We start from the raw sequence: 20,847 nt of genomic DNA, 5'->3' as shown, positions 1-20,847 counted from the left end.
TCCTGGTCAATCTTCCTCACTCATTCCTCTCCATGTGCCCAAACCACTTCAAAACACCCTCTTCTGCTCTCTCAACCACGCTCTTTTTATTTCCACACATCTCTCTTACCCTTACGTTACTCACTCGATCAAACCACCTCACACCACACATTGTCCTCAAACATCTCATTTCCAGCACATCCATCCTCCTGCGCACAACTCTATCCATAGCCCACGCCTCGCAACCATACAACATTGTTGGAACCACTATTCCTTCAAACATACCCATTTTTGCTTTCCGAGATAATGTTCTCGACTTCCACACATTCTTCAAGGCCCCCAGAATTTTCGCCCCCTCCCCCACCCTATGCTCCACTTCCGCTTCCATGGTTCCATCCGCTGCCAGATCCACACTCCCAGATATCTAAAACACTTCACTTCCTCCAGTTTTTCTCCATTCAAACTCACCTCCCAATTGACTTGACCCTCAACCCTACTGTACCTAATAACCTTGCTCTTATTCACATTTACTCTTAACTTTCTTCTTCCACACACTTTACCAAACTCAGTCACCAGCTTCTGCAGTTTCACACATGAATCAGCCACCAGCGCTGTGTCATCAGCGAACAACAACTGACTCACTTCCCAAGCTCTCTCATCCCCAACAGACTTCATACTTGCCCCTCTTTCCAAAACTCTTGCATTTACCTCCCTAACAACCCCATCCATAAACAAATTAAACAACCATGGAGACATCACACACCCCTGTCGCAAACCTACATTCACTGAGAACCAATCACTTTCCTCTCTTCCTACACGTACACATGCCTTACATCCTCGATAAAAACTTTTCACTGCTTCTAACAACTTTCCTCCCACACCATATATTCTTAATACCTTCCACAGAGCATCTCTATCAACTCTGTCATATGCCTTCTCCAGATCCATAAATGCTACATACAAATCCATTTGCTTTTCTAAGTATTTCTCACATACATTCTTCAAATACCTGATCCACACATCCTCTACCACTTCTGAAACCACACTGCTCTTCCCCAATCTGATGCTCTGTACATGCCTTCACCCTCTCAATTAATACCCTCCCATATAATTTACCAGGAATACTCAACAAACTTATACCTCTGTAATTTGAGCACTCACTCTTATCCCCTTTGCCTTTGTACAATGGCACTATGCACGCATTCCGCCAATCCTCAGGCACCTCACCATGAGTCATACATACATTAAATAACCTTACCAACCAGTCAACAATACAGTCACCCCCTTTTTTAATAAATTCCACTGCAATACCATCCAAACCTGCTGCCTTGCCGGCTTTCATCTTCCGCAAAGCTTTCACTACCTCTTCTCTGTTTACCAAATCATTTTCCCTAACCCTCTCACTTTGCACACCACCTCGACCAAAACACCCTATATCTGCCACTCTATCATCAAACACATTCAACAATATATATATATATATATATATATATATATATATATATATATATATATATATATATATATGGGTTTCTTTATATCAATACATAATGTAAGATACATCTGCTTGTGCTGATATCACTTTGTCAACAAGCGTTGTTCAATGTCCCACTGAATCACTGTTATAAGGTTGCTCGCAGGTAGACCCAGGGGTAATCAACTCCATCCTTCGAAGCACACGTTTTTGCTGCTTCACTGCCATTGTTCTGCAGTCTGAGCCTCAACTGCGAAGGAATCCAAAGAAACTAGACTCTTCCTCACTCACGGGTAATCCATCTATACCCGTGTCGTGATTTAGACACAAGCACATTACAGTCATGCTCAAGGGAACTTAGTGCAGCTGGTGAAGAAAGACGATCACTTACAATGCGACTCTATTCATCCTGGAGGTTTTAACAGGTATAGTGATCATAGGAATAGCAAACAGACCAGTCTGGAGGCTGGATGACCAGTTATTGACTCTGACTTCCTAGTCTTGATTAAAGCCGTCGGTACGTGTTGTAACAATAGCACTACCAGCCGTAGGGACCCATCTGTATATACAGTTTGTGAGAGATTATGTTCAGGATCGATGGTGTCAGTGTGAGATAACGGGCGTCATTATTGGCTCAACGTCAACTTGGGCTGTGATCTGAGCGGTGGATCTGGGGGATATGTGGAAACAGTGATGTTCAAGAGGTTCGTTTCCCATGGGGCAAGATAGTGCGATTACCGTGTTATTTAGTTCATGACTACCTTACATTCTGAGCCCTACAGCAGTCGCAGTAACCCATCTGGATGGATGTCTCCCGCCTGAAAGGGTTTTTACATGGACTGGCATGTGTTTACCTAACATCCAGATCCCAATACGAAGACAGATTTCAGTCATTTTGTCTCTAATCTTCATGTTTGGAATCTTTTTTTGTGTTAGGGCAGCAAAGAATGATTCTTATTGTTTCATTCTGTATTATCTCAAACATTTCAAACCTTCTATTAGGCACTACAGCAAGCAGAGGCGCGATATACTCAATCAGAGAACGGATATACGTAATGTAAACATCTAAGAATTTTAAATCATCTGATAACTGCTCCCACATTGTGGACAGGGGCCGCTACAACTGTGAATGTTCTAAGCCTATGTCTACATTGCTGGTTAAGTCTAGTTACAACAGCTCCAGATGCTGGTACTTCTAATGCAAGAGGAATATGGGAGACTTCTGTGTTACACTTTTTTTTTCCACTATTAAGTCAGGTGACCACAGTTATCAGAGGCAGGGTGCGACACCATGTCTGTTGCAAGTGAGATTTATCTTTCCTTCACCACACAAGTGAGCTGGCTGGTGCAGTGTGGTGTGCCTGGCTGGTAGAAAACAACACTCCCTTCTTGTCGTGGAGGGACTTGAACACGTCCACACCATACGGCATCTTGATAGAAACTACGGCAAGGGCGGGGAAGCCCGGTGTCCTCGGTGACACTTGCTGAAAATAATGAACCGCTTCAGTAAATGACACACACACACTCACACTGGTTTAGTACATGAAAGCTTTAGGAGTAGAGTAGGTACAGATGGCACGTCGAACATTGCTCATAGATCAGCTAGAGAAAGATGCCTTACAGCAGTAATATTGGACACGGTACTCCAAGAGTCACCGTGTTAAGTGATAGAGTACGATAAGATGCGTCATTCTACTCTCCATAAGTGTACAGTTATCACTGCTCATGAGAGTCATGCAGAGGTTGATGAAACTGTCAAGCCGTCTGATCAGAGCAAGAGAGAGAGAAAGGGAGGGAGGGAGGAACAGCACCTTACCTAACCAACATAATCACATTAGGTTCATGAGCTGGTCCGCTGCAGGACATTCCCCTCTTGTGCATCTATACCTCCATAGCACTCCCTGGCCTTAGGCTAAGGGAGCACCCCGAGCTACAGTTCCAGGGGGCACCCCCTGGCTCCAGGCTCTGGCTACTCCCTAGCTCCATACCCTAGGCACACCCTGGCTCCAGGTCCAGGGGATATCCTTGGCTCGAGTCCCTGGGCACTCCCTGGCTCCAACCATAGGGGTAATCTCTCGCTTCAGATCCTGGAAATTTCCCGGTTCCAGGTCTGGGGCACTCCCTGGTTCTATGCCTGGGGCATTCCCTTGTTCCAAGCCCGGGGAATTCCCAGGCTCCAGATCCCGGGGCAGTCCCTGGCTCCGGGCCCGGGGAGAACCTGTGGCCGGACGTAAGGCAGACACTCTGCAGTTCGGGGCACTCGTGTACAGGAGTAATTACGTTACCACAGTTCTGGCATTAGTGGTCACTGGCTTAGTTTCTCTGTTTTCCCTCCTGCTGGTTGATCCTGTCAACAACAGACGTGAACAGATTCTGTTGACCGTACTTTGAGCAGGCCAGGTGTGGCCACATCTGGATGGCCACACTTGGATAAAGCTAATAGCAGGTGTTACAACAACCTCTTGAGTAAATTCACTTTCTTTTTCAATCAAAACCAGTGATGTATACATAAGATGCTGTGGAATTCTTTTCCTTTTCTCAATCTGGTGCCAGTTAGCGTTCTGAGGGCGTATATTGTGTTGCTTTTGCGTTGATTTAGCTGGAGTGGGGAGTGGATGTCATGTGTGGGTGTTGTATGTGATGCTCAGTGAGCGGGACTGTCCATTCAAGGTAACTGCAAGGTGTGACTGGGACCAGGAAGGTGTAGCTGTAAGGTGGAACTGGATTCGTGTCTGCATGAGGCTATACGAGACTGACGAGGTTGACGAGACCGTATGACGAGGTTGACGAGACCGTATGACGAGGTTGACGAGAATATATGACGAGGATGACAAGACTGTATGACGAGGTTCACGAGACTGTATGACGAGGTTCACGAGACTGTATAACGAGGTTCACGAGACCTTATGATGAGGTTCACGAGACTGTATGACGAGGTTCACGAGAATGTACTCCCAGTGATACAGCCTCGCATGAAAAGACAACTCTGAATAGGCCGTATGAGTGACAGATGACCAAACAGATTACAGTCTGGTCAGACGAACTTAGGAGTCCACCCTGTCCCTGCGACATGAGTTTACATAAGAAAGACAGGCAATAGGAGGTCTGATTGGCCCACGACAAGGGCGTATGGAAAAATACAAAATAAGATTTAACTAATTCCGCTCAGTAGTTCTTTTAAGCTATCACAGACTCCCCGCTGCTGCACATTAACCCTCTAATGTCCCCGTTAACGCTGTCGTTTATACGTTTATCTCTGGCGTTTTTTTTTCCAAAGTATACCTGGATTTACAGAATATTTGTCTAAACGACTTTTGAAGGAATTTATAGTCTTAGCATTCACTACGTCTGACGGTAACTTATTCCAGTGCTCAACACACCTATACGGAAAGAAGCTTTTTTTCTCACGTCCGTACTACATCTTTTAGCTTTGAGTTTTATTCCATTTGTCTGAGAGAAGCGCAGCCTTGGAGCTGCAGGAGCGCTAGGGGGAAGGGATCTTTGGGTAACACCAGGACCCTTACCAGAAATGTACCGCTTGTCAAACACCTGATGATGACGAGGAAGGAAGTACCTACAACTGGTCACGGAGGCCAGCGATATGAGACGACCTGACCCATGATAACACGAACTTGTGGATACATTCATCTCGATAAACGGAGTATCTTACAAAATAAAAGATCTTGCTGATAAGGAGTTTCTTACGAAAAACAAATTACGTAAAAAAAAAGAATAGTATTTTACAAAAAATGGATTGACTTACAAAAAAAATCTTGCAAATAAAAGCAATATCTTAAGAAAAACGAGGTATGTTACAGGAAACGTATTATCTTAAAATGAAATGGGGTATCTTAAGAAACGTATCATCTTACAAAAAAAAAACGGGTTATCTTAAGAAATTTCCTATCTTACAAAAATGGAGTATCTTACAAACTAAGAGCGAAGTATCTCATAAAAACCGATCATAAAAGAGCAGAGGATCTCGCAAAAAACGATCTCAGAAAAAATTTACGAAGCATCCTGCAAAAAAATCTAAAATAAGGATCATCTTACAACTGTAAAAGCTGGTGTAGCTCAGGACAGACAGATATGTGAAGTGTTAATATACGAGGCATGACACCTCTCATGACGCGTCAACAAGAACAGGTCTTCGGATTTACAGAAGCTTTTCGTTTGTCTCGTAAGCAGCAGGAGGCAACACATTCCTTTTCTGTAAATGATTAAGTATCGATGAATTTCATCAGCAAAATGACACTGATATGTGTGTGTGTGTGTGTGTGTGTGTGTGTGTGTGTGAGATCACCTATTCATGTATTATGGGAAGTGATTCTTTTTTATACTTTTCGTATTTTTTCTTGTGCTGAACCTCATCACATTCTCTGGATTTTGTTTCCACACACACCTTGTTATTATCGTCTATCAATCCATTCCTAAAGAAGTCTCTCATCACATCTTCCACGTTTTCTTTACCCACATCCTTCCTGTTTTCTTTCATCGCATCCTCCGTCGTTTTCTTTCATTGCTTCTTCTCAGCTCAATATCAACATGGTCACTGATTCAGATACTCGAAACTCGTCCTCTTGTCTCCCCTTTTCCCTCCCTCGTCCACTGTGGATAATTCCATGGTTGTTAACCTCTCTGTAGTTCAGCTCGTTTTTGTCAGGTGCCTGTAGACCTTCTCCAGCAGCTCTGCACCTTTCCTCATCTGCTGGTGACCAAAGTCGTGATGTATACTCTGATATGGATCCATTCTAACAGCAGATATTTTCGCCAACGTATCCGTAAAGGCCATTTTGACAGTGACTAGTGAATAATATACATCCTTCCGATATCAAACTTAAGCTAAGGAGAATAACATGTCAATCCGAACGTTCCTTCCACTAGAAGGTTCATGTGATTTCTGTGCTAAAAGATGACCATCATAACTTAAGCCTCGAATCTTGTGTTCCTTCTTCATCACTGGCTGACTTGTGTCCTTTGTTCCTGTCTGCTTAAGCGATTTCCTAGCCAAAGAAGGAGTCATCACTTACGCCCACCAGTAAAAGAATAAAACATTCCGTTTTATTCTTGTTATCAGGCTCGTGAGGGAGGAGGGGTGTTGTGCTATGTTGAATCCTTTCTAGATGTCTAAAAGATGGAGGGGATGACGCTGTGTAATCTGAGTGTCTCTAAAAACACACAAACCATCTCCATATCTCATTTTTAGTATCTCACAACGTGTTTGTCAGCGATGCTGACCAGAAGTTCAGTGCGAAATTCCTCCATCTCCTTCCTTAAAGATAGGCACGACTCATCTTCACGTCTTAATCCTTGAAGCTATTTCCATCGAGTTTCTGAACATTTCTTGTTTCCGATCGGGAGCTTCAGTGCGCTGGCAGTGTTCTCTATGACCAGAGGTCGTTTGGGTAATACACCTTCAATTGGAAACTTACACTTTAGTTAGGAATACCTTCCTTGGTCTTTCCCCAACACATTTACCTAGTTGTTGAGGTAACGTATCCACTGGAAATGCACTTCATAGCCGAGTATGCAGCTCCTCAAGTATTTCGTTTTCTATTTCAGGAATCCTCTCTTTTTAGCGCTCACTCTGATAATTACCTGTTTACCTGATGATGTGTTGCTTATAGATTTACGAAGTCTCAAATCATCATTTGCAGCGTTCACAATTTCTTTTTTCGATTTTTCTTTCAGTATCATAAGGTTCCCGTTTACTCGTGTTCTCTTAAGCCTCTTCAAATACCTCCTGGATGTTGTCCTTCTTATATCTTATCCACAGTACGACTCTTCCTTCATACTTCTTCGATATTTTTCCTTGAGCCAGATTCCTCTCTGTTCTGACGCTCTCTATTCTGTTGTCTACCGCTATCAACCATCATCCAGGTACGTCACTGCAGATTCAACTGAATCTCTTGCATGACTTTTCCTTTTTATAATATGGCTTTCCATTTATGGATAGTCACACCTAAAGCTACTATCAGTGGGCCTCTATGGTGTAATGGTTGGCGTTGCTGACTACGATTCACATACGGGCCAGCCCGGGTTCGAGGCCTAGGCTGGGTAGTAGTCGAATTGAAGTTTTCCCAAGAGTTCGTCCTTCCCTTGGGGCTGGTCGGCCTTTAATTGGGGCATATTTCAGGTCGTGCCATGTCGGTCATTATGAAGAAAGAGAAATCTGTGGAAATTTTTCTTCGTATCTTCTATAAGTGTCTGCATCCACTTTAGCATCACTGCTCTTCACTACCATCATATTGCCAATCGATCATCGCCTCGTTATCATCCCAGGTGTGGGACTCTTCACGTGATGTTTTCTATCGTACAGGTTATCATACGTGACCACTGACTCCGTGCTCAGTGGCAGGTTTGTGAAAGGTTTCCTATCATGTCCTGTAATTCATACCTCCACGGGTCTCTCCCGCTACCCATGCGAAGGTCGTCGATTTCAGGTAAGTTGACCACTACACCACGAAGGTGCACCTATCTGCAGTGAGGGAGTCAGTTGTCTGGAAATCACCAATCAAATCCCTCCAGCTCCGGGATCGGCTCGACCCTCTGCCTCTTGTACCATCATGACGATGTCTGTTATGTTCTTAAATGTAAATATGCTTCAGTAGAAATTCTCGGGAGATCATCACAGACGACGAAGACAGTGGTGGAAATCCTCAACACATTTACGTTTCCTGTATGTACAACACACATAGGCCATCCTCTATGGTATAGCATCTCGTAATGTTGCCAGAAGGGAAACTGCCATCCCGTATCTTCTCTGGCCTTCCTTGTACTCATGCATCATCCTGCGTTTAATTAAATGTGTCAACTGACTTACTGTGTGTTTTAACTAATGTGTAAATTTGAGTGAATGTGTCAGTAAGTTTCAGCTCCACAATTCCGGTAAAGTCTAGCATGATCTTCCTCTGTGCTGCCTTAGACTCCAGTTCTCTCCCACTAACCACCAAGATGTGCATTTCCGAGCACATGGTTTGCCTCTGCCTCACTCTCCCACTGTTTGATATTCCTGGTCTCTTTACATTAGTGATGTGGGTAACCTGACCTCGGCTTCTCTCTTTCTTTCCCACGTTCATTACCTTCAGCAGGTTTTCTTCCTCCTCGCCACTGCTCTCTCTCTCTCTCTCTCTCTCTCTCTCTCTCTCTCTCTCTCTCTCTCTCTCTCTCTCTCTCTCTCTCTCTCTCTTAATGAATCTTTGCCTTAGTCCTTCTGTCTGGCAAGTTTTTTCTTACCCTACTTTAATGAATAATAATGATGGTGGTGATGATGTTACTACTACTACTGATAATGATAAAATTCGCTGCTCCAGGAACAGACGAGAAATGTACTCATTCACTCATATCCATTCTCTAGCTGTCATGTATAATGTACTGAAACCACAGCCCCTATCCACGACCAGACCTCACAAACATTTCCGTGGTTTCCCCTGGCCGCTTCACATGCCCTGGCTCAGTCGACTGACAACGCGGCTCCTCCAGTATACCCCACTGTTCCAATTTGCTCTATCCCGTGCATGCCTCTCATCCTCCTGCATATTCAAGCCCTGATGATGGTGGCCATCATCACACCTCTTTGCCGCTCCTCTCCTTAACGAGGTAGTACCAGGAGCCTTAGAGCGGGAATAAAATCCTCTCTAGGTTCCTTCCTCCGTTCACATCCTGTAATAAGTAATAAAGGATGGGAGGATTTCCAGGCCCCCACTCCCACCCTTCTTAGTCACCTTCTACGACACACGAGAGATACGTGAGTAGTATTATTTCCTTATCCCCAGGGTTATATACTGCTATTACTATCATTACCACCACTACTATTAATAATCACCTGTTTCTTGTGGTAACTGCAGCCACAGGCTGAAAATATAACGAAAAAACGAAAGCAAATATTGGGAGTAGGCCCTAAAGATAATGACGTAGAGGAGATGGATTAAAGAGACGTTATGGTAGCAGTCTAATGGTTCATGATGATGTTCATAACGGTAGGAGCGAGCAGGGAGGGAGGGTTCATGCAGCGGTCTGACCATGATGTAGTTGTGGTGACGACTAACTTACGACATGCATGGGGTGGTGGCATCCCAGGTATCAGGTGGGGTCTATTAGTTTGTTGAGCTGCGTCTCCACCAGGGAGGAGGTGGCTGACTGAGGGGATGGAGAGCGTACGGCATGGTAGGGTAATGAGGTATCTTTGCAGCAGGTCCCTCGTCTTAATCTTCGAGGAGTGTGAGGCAAGCCTTGCATAGGTTAGTGTGGGTGTGGTAGAAGGCTCACTCTCTGCTGCATTAATCCTTTAAATGCTGGGTGTGAACTAGGGCAGGTCAGCTGGGTGTGGACTAGGGCAGGTCAGCTGGGTGTGGACCAGGGCAGGTCAGCTGGGTGTGGACCAGGACAGGTCAGCTGGGTGTGATGTAAGGCAGGTCAGCTGCGAGTGATGTGAGGCAGGTCAGCTGGGTGTGATGTGAGGCAGGTCAGCTGGGTGTGATCCAGAGCAGGTCAGCTGGGTGTGGACCAGGGCAGGTCAGCTGGGTGTGGACCAGGGCAGGTCAGCTGGGTGTGACCAAGGTAGGTCAGCTGGGTGTGGACCAGAGCAGGTCAGCTTGGTGTGGACCAGGGCAGGTCAGCTGGGTGTGGACCAGAGCAGGTCAGCTGGGTGTGGACCAGGGCAGGTCAGCTGGGTGCGGACCAGGGCAGGTCAGCTGGGTGTGGACCAGAGCAGGTCAGCTGGGTGTGGACCAGAGCAGGTCAGCTGGGTGTGGACCAGGGCAGGTCAGCTGGTTGTGGACCAGGGCAGGTCAGCTGGGTGTGGACCAGAGCAGGTCAGCTGGGTGTGGACCAGGGCAGGTCAGCTGGGTGTGCACCAGAGCAGGTCAGCTGGGTGTGGACCAGGGCAGGTCAGCTGGGTATGGACCAGGGCAGGTCAGCTGGGTGTGGACCAGAGCAGGTCAGCTGGGTGTGGACCAGAGCAGGTCAGCTGGGTATGGACCAGAGCAGGTCAGCTGGGTGTGGACCAGGGCAGGTCAGCTGGGTGTGGACCAGAGCAGGTCAGGTGGGTGTGCACCAGGGCAGGTCAGCTGGGTGTGCACCAGAGCAGGTCAGCTGGGTGTGCACCAGGGCAGGTCAGCTGGGTGTGGACCAGAGCAGGTCAGCTGGGTGTGGACCAGGGCAGGTCAGCTGGGTGTGGACCAGAGCAGGTCAGCTGGGTGTGGACCAGGGCAGGTCAGCTGGGTGTGGACCTACAGATCTCTCAGGGTAGAAGCGGTGGCGTGCTTCTGTGGTGGCACAGACGTAATGATCTCATTTACTGTCTAAGTCATCCACGTTCAGCACTTCCTGCAGGGATACCGAGCAATCGCTACGTCAGTAAGAGGCCCGTACGTCGCCGATGCTGGGGTCATCGTTGGTGAGGAGTCGTACAACTGACATGTGTGGCCTGGAGCCGATGCTCGACACTGGTCGGGACGGTAGGTCCCACTCAACCTTCCTGGGAAAGATAACGTCCAAAGCTTTCTCATCTTGTGTGGGAAAGTCTGTAACCTGTGGTAAAAGATCAAAACCATTCGCACACAAACACGCGCGCGCCCGTGTGATGCTCGAAGGAGACGTGAACCAAAATTCAGGAGTGACACTGTGAGCATAGGTTAATGACCACTGTAGAGGACGTCAAGTTACAACTCCCATTGGCATCTCAGAGAGAGAGAGAGAGAGAGAGAGAGAGAGAGAGAGAGAGAGAGAGAGAGAGAGAGAGAGAGAGAGAGAGAGAGCACACATGACCGGTGCGCAACCCGTGTTCCATGACTGTACAAAGAATGTGGACGTGTCCCGGCCCTTGTGTTGACTCCAGCCTCCTGGCCAGACACTGACAATCCAGATACCATTTTAAGCATTGTATCTACCGCTGTGCTGCAGCGGCTCTGGGGTCCGGGGGCCGTCATGGGCTGGTTTTTCATACGCGGACGAATGTTGGACGTGATGTAATTACAGAGGTGTGGCGAGCTGCTCCCCCTCACCAGCACACACATGGTGGGCTACTGGCTCACGATGATGATTTACCGACAACATGGGTGATCACCGAAGGTTAAGTGACCGTCATACTTAACGTAATGAAAGCTATTAACTTCCTGCTTTAATAACTAAGTAAAAAAATAATAGTAGGACAAGTTTATAGGCCCCCAGCACAGACACCAGAGGCAGACGAAAGATCTGATGATCAATTGGGAGACATCTATAGTGCACAAGATTCTATCATAGAAGGAGATCTTAACATACCGGTATCTGAGGAGGGAGGATCCGTCTCCAGCAGCTCCGGGCGTGGACTTTACCTAAGACTGATTGATAGTGCCCTAATCCAATCTACTCGTGACCAGCATACATCAGATTTAGCTCTTAATGCAAAAGAGAATCTCGTTAATAATGTTGAAATTGGAGAAAAGTTTGGTACAAGTGGTCACCGATAGATTACGTTTGAGGTCGCTTTCAACACTGCGTGTGATGTTGGTCAAAATGACAGTCGCAAAGAAGTTCCCGATCTTAAAACTGCACATTTTAATGATCTTTGCACTGCTCTTGACGTGGATGAAAAATGACATGAGCGTTGTTTGTAAAAGCTTAAAAATACCTTGAAACCAGCAGCGGCGACAAACGTATCAATGCGTGGCAGACGGTCTATTTCTAAAACAAAACTAAGGTGGTGGAACGATGAAATATATACAAAGTGTTCACCGTCTAGGAAAGTAGTTCATAAGAAACTCAGAGAATCCAATAACCAACATGATAGCGTAAGTTTTGTGGCTTTGCAGAGAGAAAGTAAGAGCGTTAGACAACAAAGTAAACGTCAATATGAAGCGTACATAGCTGAAAACAGCCAAAGAAACTCTTAGGAGTTTTACAATTATGTTAGAAGTGAGAGAGTCATTACCAAGTCAAAAGGTACAATAATTACAGGAAGGTAACTTGGTTGAAGACAACGAAGTCATGGCAAAAATATTAGATGACTTTTTTTTTTTTGCATCTTTTTTTTTTTTTGCATGTTCCGAGTCCAGTTTCAGTGATAAGAGGGGAGGACATTCTTCACTAAACTAACATAAGAACCAAAGACACACTTTCAGCAATAAACGATATGAAAATGAGGAAGACGCTAGGATCTGATAAGTTTTATCCGAGAGCAATGAAAGAGGCGAATAATGAGACAGTTAAGAACTTGACTGTCTTTTTCAATGAGTCACTTGCTACAGGAAAAGTTCCAGACACATGGAAGTCTGCTACTGTAACACTGATGTACAAAAAAGGTAATAAGTCAGTGTCCAGAAAACATTGTTCTGTCAGCTTAACGTCTGTAGTTGGAAAACTTATGGAAACCATCGTTCGAGACAGAACTGTAAACCATTTTGAGGACCACTATTTAATAAACGATTCTCAGCATGGATTCCATTGAAATGCAAAAGATAAATGAGAAAAAAGACTTGGGTGTAATACTCTCTAGTGACCTAAACCCAAGTAAGCAGTGCAAAGAAGCACTGAAAAGCGCGAACAAAAAATTCTTGGTTTCATAGATAGAGCCTTCGAACTTAAGTCCAGAGAAATCACTCTCACTCATTACAGTAAATTCATTAGTTCGTCCACATCAAAATGACAAATTGCAGGTTATTCACTTTGAGTTACCTGTATGTCCTCTAACTTTTACCACACTAATCTATGAGTTTCTGATATCTTCCACTGTCACATACAACCTCGGAAGGACCTAATGTTCTGTTGCTGTTTGAATTCCTTTGTATTCCCTTTGCATAACCCGGATGGAGAGGCAAGTAGGTTTTGAGGACAGTAAAGCAAACTTCAGGGACCTCCATACTTGTGCAGACTGTATTGTGCTGTATTGTACTGGCTACTAGGGATACAGTCTTCTGTACTGGCTACCAGGGATACAGTCTTCTGTACTGGCCACTAGGGTTACAACCTTTTGTAATGGCTACTAGGGATACAACCTTCTGTACTGGCTTCTAGGGTTACAACCTTCTGTACTGACTACTAGGGATACAACCTTCTGTACTGACTACTAGGGATACAACCATTTGTACTGACTTCTAGGGTTACAACCTTCTGTACTGACTACTAGGGATACAACCTTCTGTACTGACTGCTAGGAATACAACCTTCTGTACTGGTCATTAGGGTTACGACCTTTTCTATTGGCTAATAGGGTTACAGCCTTCTGTACCAGCTACTAGGGTTACAGCCTTCTATATTGGATTCTAGGGATAATGCATGGGTAGATCTTTGCAGCTTCACACACCAAATATTTCATAAATAAAACCAATTTACCTATTTTCATCAATGACAGCCAACCCCTCCCCCCCTTTGACATCCCAAGAAGGACTGTAGGAAGCACACAACAGCTCTCTTGAACACGTTGGCCCTGGCCCGTGCCTCCATTGTCCTATCATCCTCCATATATTCATCTTCAACATTTTCATTAAGAAACACCATAAGAACCTCGGCTGACTCCCGGTGACAACACCAGCAGGAGGTTGAGGGAGTTAGGCAGTTTTCAGATGGTTCTTACAGACGTGTCATGACCAAGCGGGGTGCCGCGAACACACGTCAGTAGGGTCCTGCCTGATGACTGTCGACTACAGACCATTCAGTACAGTGGAACTTCTCGGTACACAGCAAGTCGACATTTAGCAGATGCTTGTAGGGAGGGATTGTACGAGGCTCCTCAGAAACAACAGCAACTTCTGTCTGTATCATCATGAGCAGGAAGGCACAAGGGCGCGTATAAGGGAGAACTAATAACTGTCTACACCTTCCTGTAGTTCTTCGCAGGGATGTCATGGCAGCTGCAGAGAACGAAAAGGAACTCTGGCTAAAGACACAAATTAGGCTGGAAAAATGGTTTTCACTTTTAGAATATTCGGCCAACCACCAAGTGTGAACCAGTCAAGACCTGGATACATGATGACCAGAAAACCCAGCTGATGTTAGAGGTGCACAAGTAGCCATGATCTAACTGGTGTCCTGGTTACTGGCAAGTAACTAGGGTTACCAGGACGTCACGGGGCACACTAGGGTCACAGACACCGACAGGCTACCATGGTTGGATCTGGTTAGATAAGGTTGAAAATATTATATATACAGAAAGTGGCTGAGAGAAGTGGTGATGTGGTGGTCGTGATGAGATATAAGGCGAATGAGGAATATGGCACAAGGCTCAGAACTATCAAAAGAAAGTTCAGGAAAGTATGAGGAGATGAACAACTATTTCAAAGAACGCATCTTAAGAGGACGATTCACGAAATTAAGGACAATAACATCATAACAGATTTTGTGGAATCTACATCGAATCAGACAGTCAGACACTGACAGGAAGGGACGCAGTGAAGGATTGGCTAGAGGAAGCAATGAATAAGGTTTAACAGGTAATGTCAGCAGGCAAAGTACAAACGCACTATGGGAAAAATACATATGGGAGACGCAGCAGCCAGATAACATGTGATGGATGAGAAAGAAATGCATACATTAGAATGAGAAAGAAAAGAAGTACAACAGAAATGTTGTGGATTAATCAAAAGGATAATCCTAAACTGTTTCCGGGAACTTCCGTTGGGCAAAAAATCAGCAACAGATCGATTTCTCTGACCAGACTGATGACATCTGATGGTGCACTGTGTATGTGTGTGTGTGTGTGTGTGTGTGTGTGTGTGTGTGTGCGTGTGTGTGAGACGCTTAGTATTAAAGTTCATTTACCAAAGTAGAGGTCACAACTCCGTACATCACTACACTGGGATACGGTGGAGCCCTGGGAGGCATTAACATCAGTAACAAGAAATAAGAGGATCTATGCAGAAGCTCAACCCACCCGAGGCCCAGACCCCGAAAAGTATTTTACCATTCGTATTTAAAGGTCGTGGAAAGACGCGAGACAGCCCACGAGAAATGTTGTTCAGGATATCACTTGAGGAAGGCTGAACACCTAAAAAAGAGGCCTCAGAAATCTAAAACTATTCCCTCTGAAAAAAAAACACTCCAAGAATCTAAAGAATTCAGAGTCAATTTTACGACATAACGTGTGAAAGCTCCTTCACATTACACAAAGGCTCGACAGCCATAATCAACGGCAGATTAGGAAGATGTTACGACAACATGGGCAGATATCTTCTCAGCTGTAGAGCTGCAGAACCCTGGAATAAATTACCATCTGATGCAGCAGATGCGAAGGCTATCAATGCCTTCAAATCAAGACTCGAAAAATACTATTAAAGATCAAAATCTTTTTTCCCCGTTTCGGATTTATTGTGGACACGACGCGGGATACTCCAACACCCTTCCCATAAACTCATCTGGAATGAGTTGTCAGCTAAAGAGCAACTGATCAGGTTAAGGGATTCAGGAGGACATGATAAGGACTAAATGATACGTTTAAGACTGTTTTACATTGGGAGATACTATAGCACCACCACTAGTGAGATGGTATGGGTAGGTGGTCTTGGAAAGCACTGAAATATCTAGGGGAGCACGTAAACAGATAACTAAAGAGTCTTGACCCACTTAAGGCTTACAGTTCTAATGAAATTTCTCTATCATGTGCCAAATATGTGAGCAGACACACTTGTCAAACCACATGAAATGTTTGAGAAGTCACTAGAAAAAGGTATAATGTCACGGGCAAGGAAGAGGGTAAACGTCAAACCCATTTGCAAGAAAGGAGATCGGGAGGAGGAGCTGAACTACAGACCAGTAGTCTCCCTGGCGAGTCTTCTCTGTAAGGTACTGGAAAAGATAATCAGAAAGGAAATGGATGATTCCCTGCAGAGGACAAACTACTGTACCTAAGTTAGAAATAGATAAGATTTCAGGGAAAGAGAGTCATACATAACGAACCTCTTAGGTTTCTACGAGAGAGTGAGCTCTGTCTTAGACAAGGGAGAAGGTTGGGTGAAGTGTTTGTAGACGAACAGCAGGAAGCATTCGACATGTGACTAAATAGGAGGATGGTTAAGAAGCGGATCTTAAGGCAGGAATAAGAAGAGCAATACTTTGCACGATAGAAGATTATCTTTGTGGAAAAGATTGAGGTCACTACTGGCGTGCTTCAGGTATCTATTCTGGGAACTTTGCTCTTAGTCTGTGTGAATGACTTGACCAAACTCTTTCCTGAATATGTTTTCGTACGATCCCAAGGCGAGGAAGTTGAGAAGCAAAGAGGATTGTACGAGCTAACAAGGTGACCTTGACAAATTCCAAAGTTGGTCCGTTAAATGGTTGATGAAATTCAGTCCGAAAAATGAAAGGTAATGCAGACAGGACACAGTGAAAGAAGGTATTAACATGAATATTACCCAGTAAGTGATAAGCAGCAGGAATCTGTCCGTGAGGGGGACCTGTGGGTGGACATCGTCCATGACCTGTTGCCAGAGTCCAACATTAGAAGATTAAAGGACATCAAGTGTCTGCCGGTAAATATCATACTTGCATCAGAGTTCCTGAACATGGCAATACTTAGCAGGCTGATGACATCCTACTTTAGTCCAAAACTCAGATACGTTTCTCAGATTTGGTCACCGCACTTAAAAAGAGCACAGAGAACTGTTAGAGAAGGTCTACATGAAGGCAACAAAGATGGTACTAAAATCATGAGAGTTATTACAGGGAAAGTCTTGAGGCCTTAGATACATACAACAATGCAAGAGAGAAGAGTGAGAGATAACTTGGTCACAGACTTTAATCTTTTAAACTAGGTTCACGTAAACAGTGAACAGTCCATTGAAAGATGCAGGAATATGGTAACTGCAGACGGCATACAGAAGTTTAAAAAGTTGTGCGATAGCAGAAAATGTTTGAGAGGCGGGGCCTCCACGCGTGTAAAATCCCTTCCCCGTACAATACAAATAGGTAATCACACACACGAACTGTCTCGTTTTCCTCCTGAATTTATCAATTATCTATAACAACAAAGTTACTCTTAAAATTCAAGATATAACAATGAACAGTTCTAGCTTTTACAATCACGGAAGGAACGATACACCCTGAGGACGTGAGGCAAGTGGTCAGGTCTCCAGGGTGTTCAGTGAGGGAGTCCACCCATACATCATGCAGCTGTTTACCTGCACACACAGTAAACGTTAGGTTGCCAAAGTATCATTAGCGGACGCTGATGTCTTCCTCAGCCAGGCTCATGTGGCTGGCTGGCTGAACTACCTGCCTACACCATGTAAAAACATCACCTTCAACCCCCCTCCCCCCATGTAATGCCCGGTTACCTTGCAACTATTGATTACTGTCTGAGTTATGGTGGCCACGGGGCAATTCCGCAGATTTACTGCTTAAAGGTGGGTTGTGGTGGGCGTCAGCTGGGTGGGTGCTGGTGGGCGTCAGCTGGGTGGGTGCTGGTGGGAGGCATCTCGGTGGGTTCAGGTTGCTGGGTGAGCACGAGTGTCCATAGGAAGGAGGGAGGAGGAGTAATGGTACTAGACTGGCTGAGAGCACAGGAGGGGAGCAGCAGGCAGGCAGCCTTCCCTCCAACATGCACCACACTGACACACTACCTCCTTCGTCACCTGGTGTCTTCCACTAAACTGCTAACGCTCCTCGTACCTCAGGTCAACAACCTGTGTCACTTCCCACAACACCTGGTGCTCTCCACCTGCCGCTGATGTACCTGATATGTAGAGCCAACGTCCCTAGTACGTCTGGCCGATGTTCCTAATACGTCTAGTCAACTGGTCATTTGCCGGTAATGTCCGAAGAACTTCAGGACAACACGTCACTTGGTGATGTACCAAGTACTTCAGGTCAACCTGTCACTTGCTGGTGATGTCCCAAGTACTTCAGGTCAACCTGTCACTTGCTGGTGATGTCCCAAGTACTTCAGGTCAACCTGTCACTTGCTGGTGATGTCCCAAGTACTTTAGGTCAACCTGTCACATGCTGGTGATGTCCCAAGGACTTCAGGTCAACACCTGTACCACACTCTAAATCACCTGCCAGTCTCCAGTGCTTCTGATGTCCCTAGTACCTTGGATCAACGTCTGTACCATCCCTTGGGTTACCTAGTCCTCTCTCCTTGCCGCTAGTGCTCCTGGTATCCTATATCAATACCTGCTAAATCTTAGAACCATGCTCTCTACGTCTGACGACATCACACTTGTCCAACAAAAGCTGGTAACAAATGTAATTCTAAATTCCCGTCTCATTTCATAATAGTGTAATTTAGGTGTGTGTGTGTGTGTGTGTGTGTGTGTGTGTGTGTGTGGGTGGGTGGGTGTGTGTGTGAAGGAGAGACAAAGGAAAAGAAATCACAAATCCGAGATCTCGACAACACTTCAAACATAGAACACTCTTGGTTCCCTCGGAGCCTCAAAGCACTCAGGGAACCCTAGCCATCCATTGGCGTACACAGTGAACAATGTTTGGCTTGGCTTAGTGAGCAAAACACCAAAGATACAACACGATTGCACACACAGCCACACACACACACGCACCAGAAACACGATCTCAGACAATCACCGACATGCAAACTTGCACCGTACACCTGTACGCACACTTCACTCTTGTCATTTTAAAATATCCATTCCTCTATCCCACCTCTTCTTCCTCTCCTCTAATCATACTATCATGAGAGAGAGAGAGAGAGAGAGAGAGAGAGAGAGAGAGAGAGAGAGAGAGAGAGAGAGAGAGAGAGAGAGAGAATCTTGGCAATTACTGACGTGTACACACGAAGAGGAAGCTTTACGGCTCTGGGGCCTGATCTCTTATAGCTGTAGTTTCACCATCTGGCATATGAATTTCTCAGCCCTACTGGTTGGGACTGACCTCCTCCACATTCAGCTCCGCCCACGGGTCACACCTCTGGTGGTCACGCGATGTTTCCTTACGTTTCCCCACGCCCCTCCCTCACCTGACACCTCATGTGATGATAAATGGCTCTCGTTACTGCACGGTCATCAGGGAACTGCTGTGGATGTTGAGGTCCTCATGGCCTCCCAGAAACTGAAATAAAGTTATTAAGTCTTCCCTTTTTCCTTTTTTTCCCCCCTAAAGTGAGATGATCGAGGACATACCTTTTCCCCTAGTGCTCCATGCGTCATTCATGCAGGACCCTTTCCTCACTAGGTCTGTGTGGCCGCTGGGTGAAGCACCTCCGTGGTGTAGCGGGTGGCCCCACTGACCGTGACACATTCACGGGCCGCCCCAAGATCGATCGAGTTCGCCATAGATACGATTCCTGGTCGCGGCAGCCGGTCTATAGTTAACCTAGCCGTTCATCCTCCCCTAAGGGCTGGTCGGTAAAGTGGGTACTTGGCTTATTAGGCTAGGGTGTGTGTGTAATTTTTTTTTTTTTTTTTTTTTTTTTCCAAAAGAAGGAACAGAGAAGGGGGCCAGGTGAGGATATTTCCTCAAAGGCCCAGTCCTCTGTTCTTAGCGCTACCTCGCTAATGCGGGAAATGGCGAATAGTATGAAAAAAAATATATATATATATATATATATATATATATATATATATATATATATATATATATATATATATATATATATATTATCCCTGGGGATATGGGAGGAAGAATACTTCCCACGTATTCCCTGCGTGTCGTAGAAGGCGACTAAAAGGGGAGGGAGCGGGTGGCTGGAAATCCTCCCCTCTCGTTTTTTTTTTTTTTTCAATTTTCCAAAAGAGGGAACAGAGAAGGGGGCCAGGTGAGGAGATTCCCTCAAAGGCCCAGTCCTCTGTACTTAACGCTACCTCGCTGACGCGGGAAATGGCGCATAGTATGAAATATATATATTTTTTTTTTTTTTTTTTTTTTTTTTATACTTTGTCGCTGTTTCCCGCGTTTGCGAGGTAGCGCAAGGAAACAGACGAAAGAAATTCCCCAACCCCCCCCATACACATGTACATACACACGTCCACACACACAAATATACATACCTACACAGCTTTCCATGGTTTACCCCGGACGCTTCACATGCCTTGATTCAATCCACTGACAGCACGTCAACCCCTGTATACCACATCGCTCCAATTCACTCTATTCCTTGCCCTCCTTTCACCCTCCTGCATGTTCAGGCCCCGATCACACAAAATCTTTTTCACTCCATCTTTCCACCTCCAATTTGGTCTCCCTCTTCTCCTCGTTCCCTCCACCTCCGACACATATATCCTCTTGGTCAATCTTTCCTCACTCATTCTCTCCATGTGCCCAAACCATTTTAAAACACCCTCTTCTGCTCTCTCAACCACGCTCTTTTTATTTCCACACATCTCTCTTACCCTTACGTTACTTACTCGATCAAACCACCTCACACCACACATTGTCCTCAAACATCTCATTTCCAGCACATCCATCCTCCTGCGCACAACTCTATCCATAGCCCACGCCTCGCAACCATACAACATTGTTGGAAC

General features: G+C 45.4%; 1 long non-coding RNA gene across 1 annotated transcript in view; it reads right to left on the bottom strand.

The window, feature by feature from the left end:
- Positions 1-1,514: 1,514 nt before the first annotated feature.
- LOC139755490 (uncharacterized) overlaps positions 1,515-20,847 on the bottom strand; it is a 153,797-nt gene continuing 134,464 nt past the window's right edge. Inside the window, exon 3 of the long non-coding RNA XR_011714109.1 lies at positions 1,515-2,937. This is a non-coding gene — a long non-coding RNA (uncharacterized lncRNA). The remainder of the gene's footprint in view (positions 2,938-20,847) is intronic.

This window comes from Panulirus ornatus, chromosome 19 (assembly GCF_036320965.1).
Source record: "Panulirus ornatus isolate Po-2019 chromosome 19, ASM3632096v1, whole genome shotgun sequence".
Lineage (NCBI taxonomy): Eukaryota > Metazoa > Arthropoda > Malacostraca > Decapoda > Palinuridae > Panulirus > Panulirus ornatus.
Note: the sequence above shows the minus strand (reverse complement) of the source record. Positions and strands in the feature narration are given on the sequence as shown.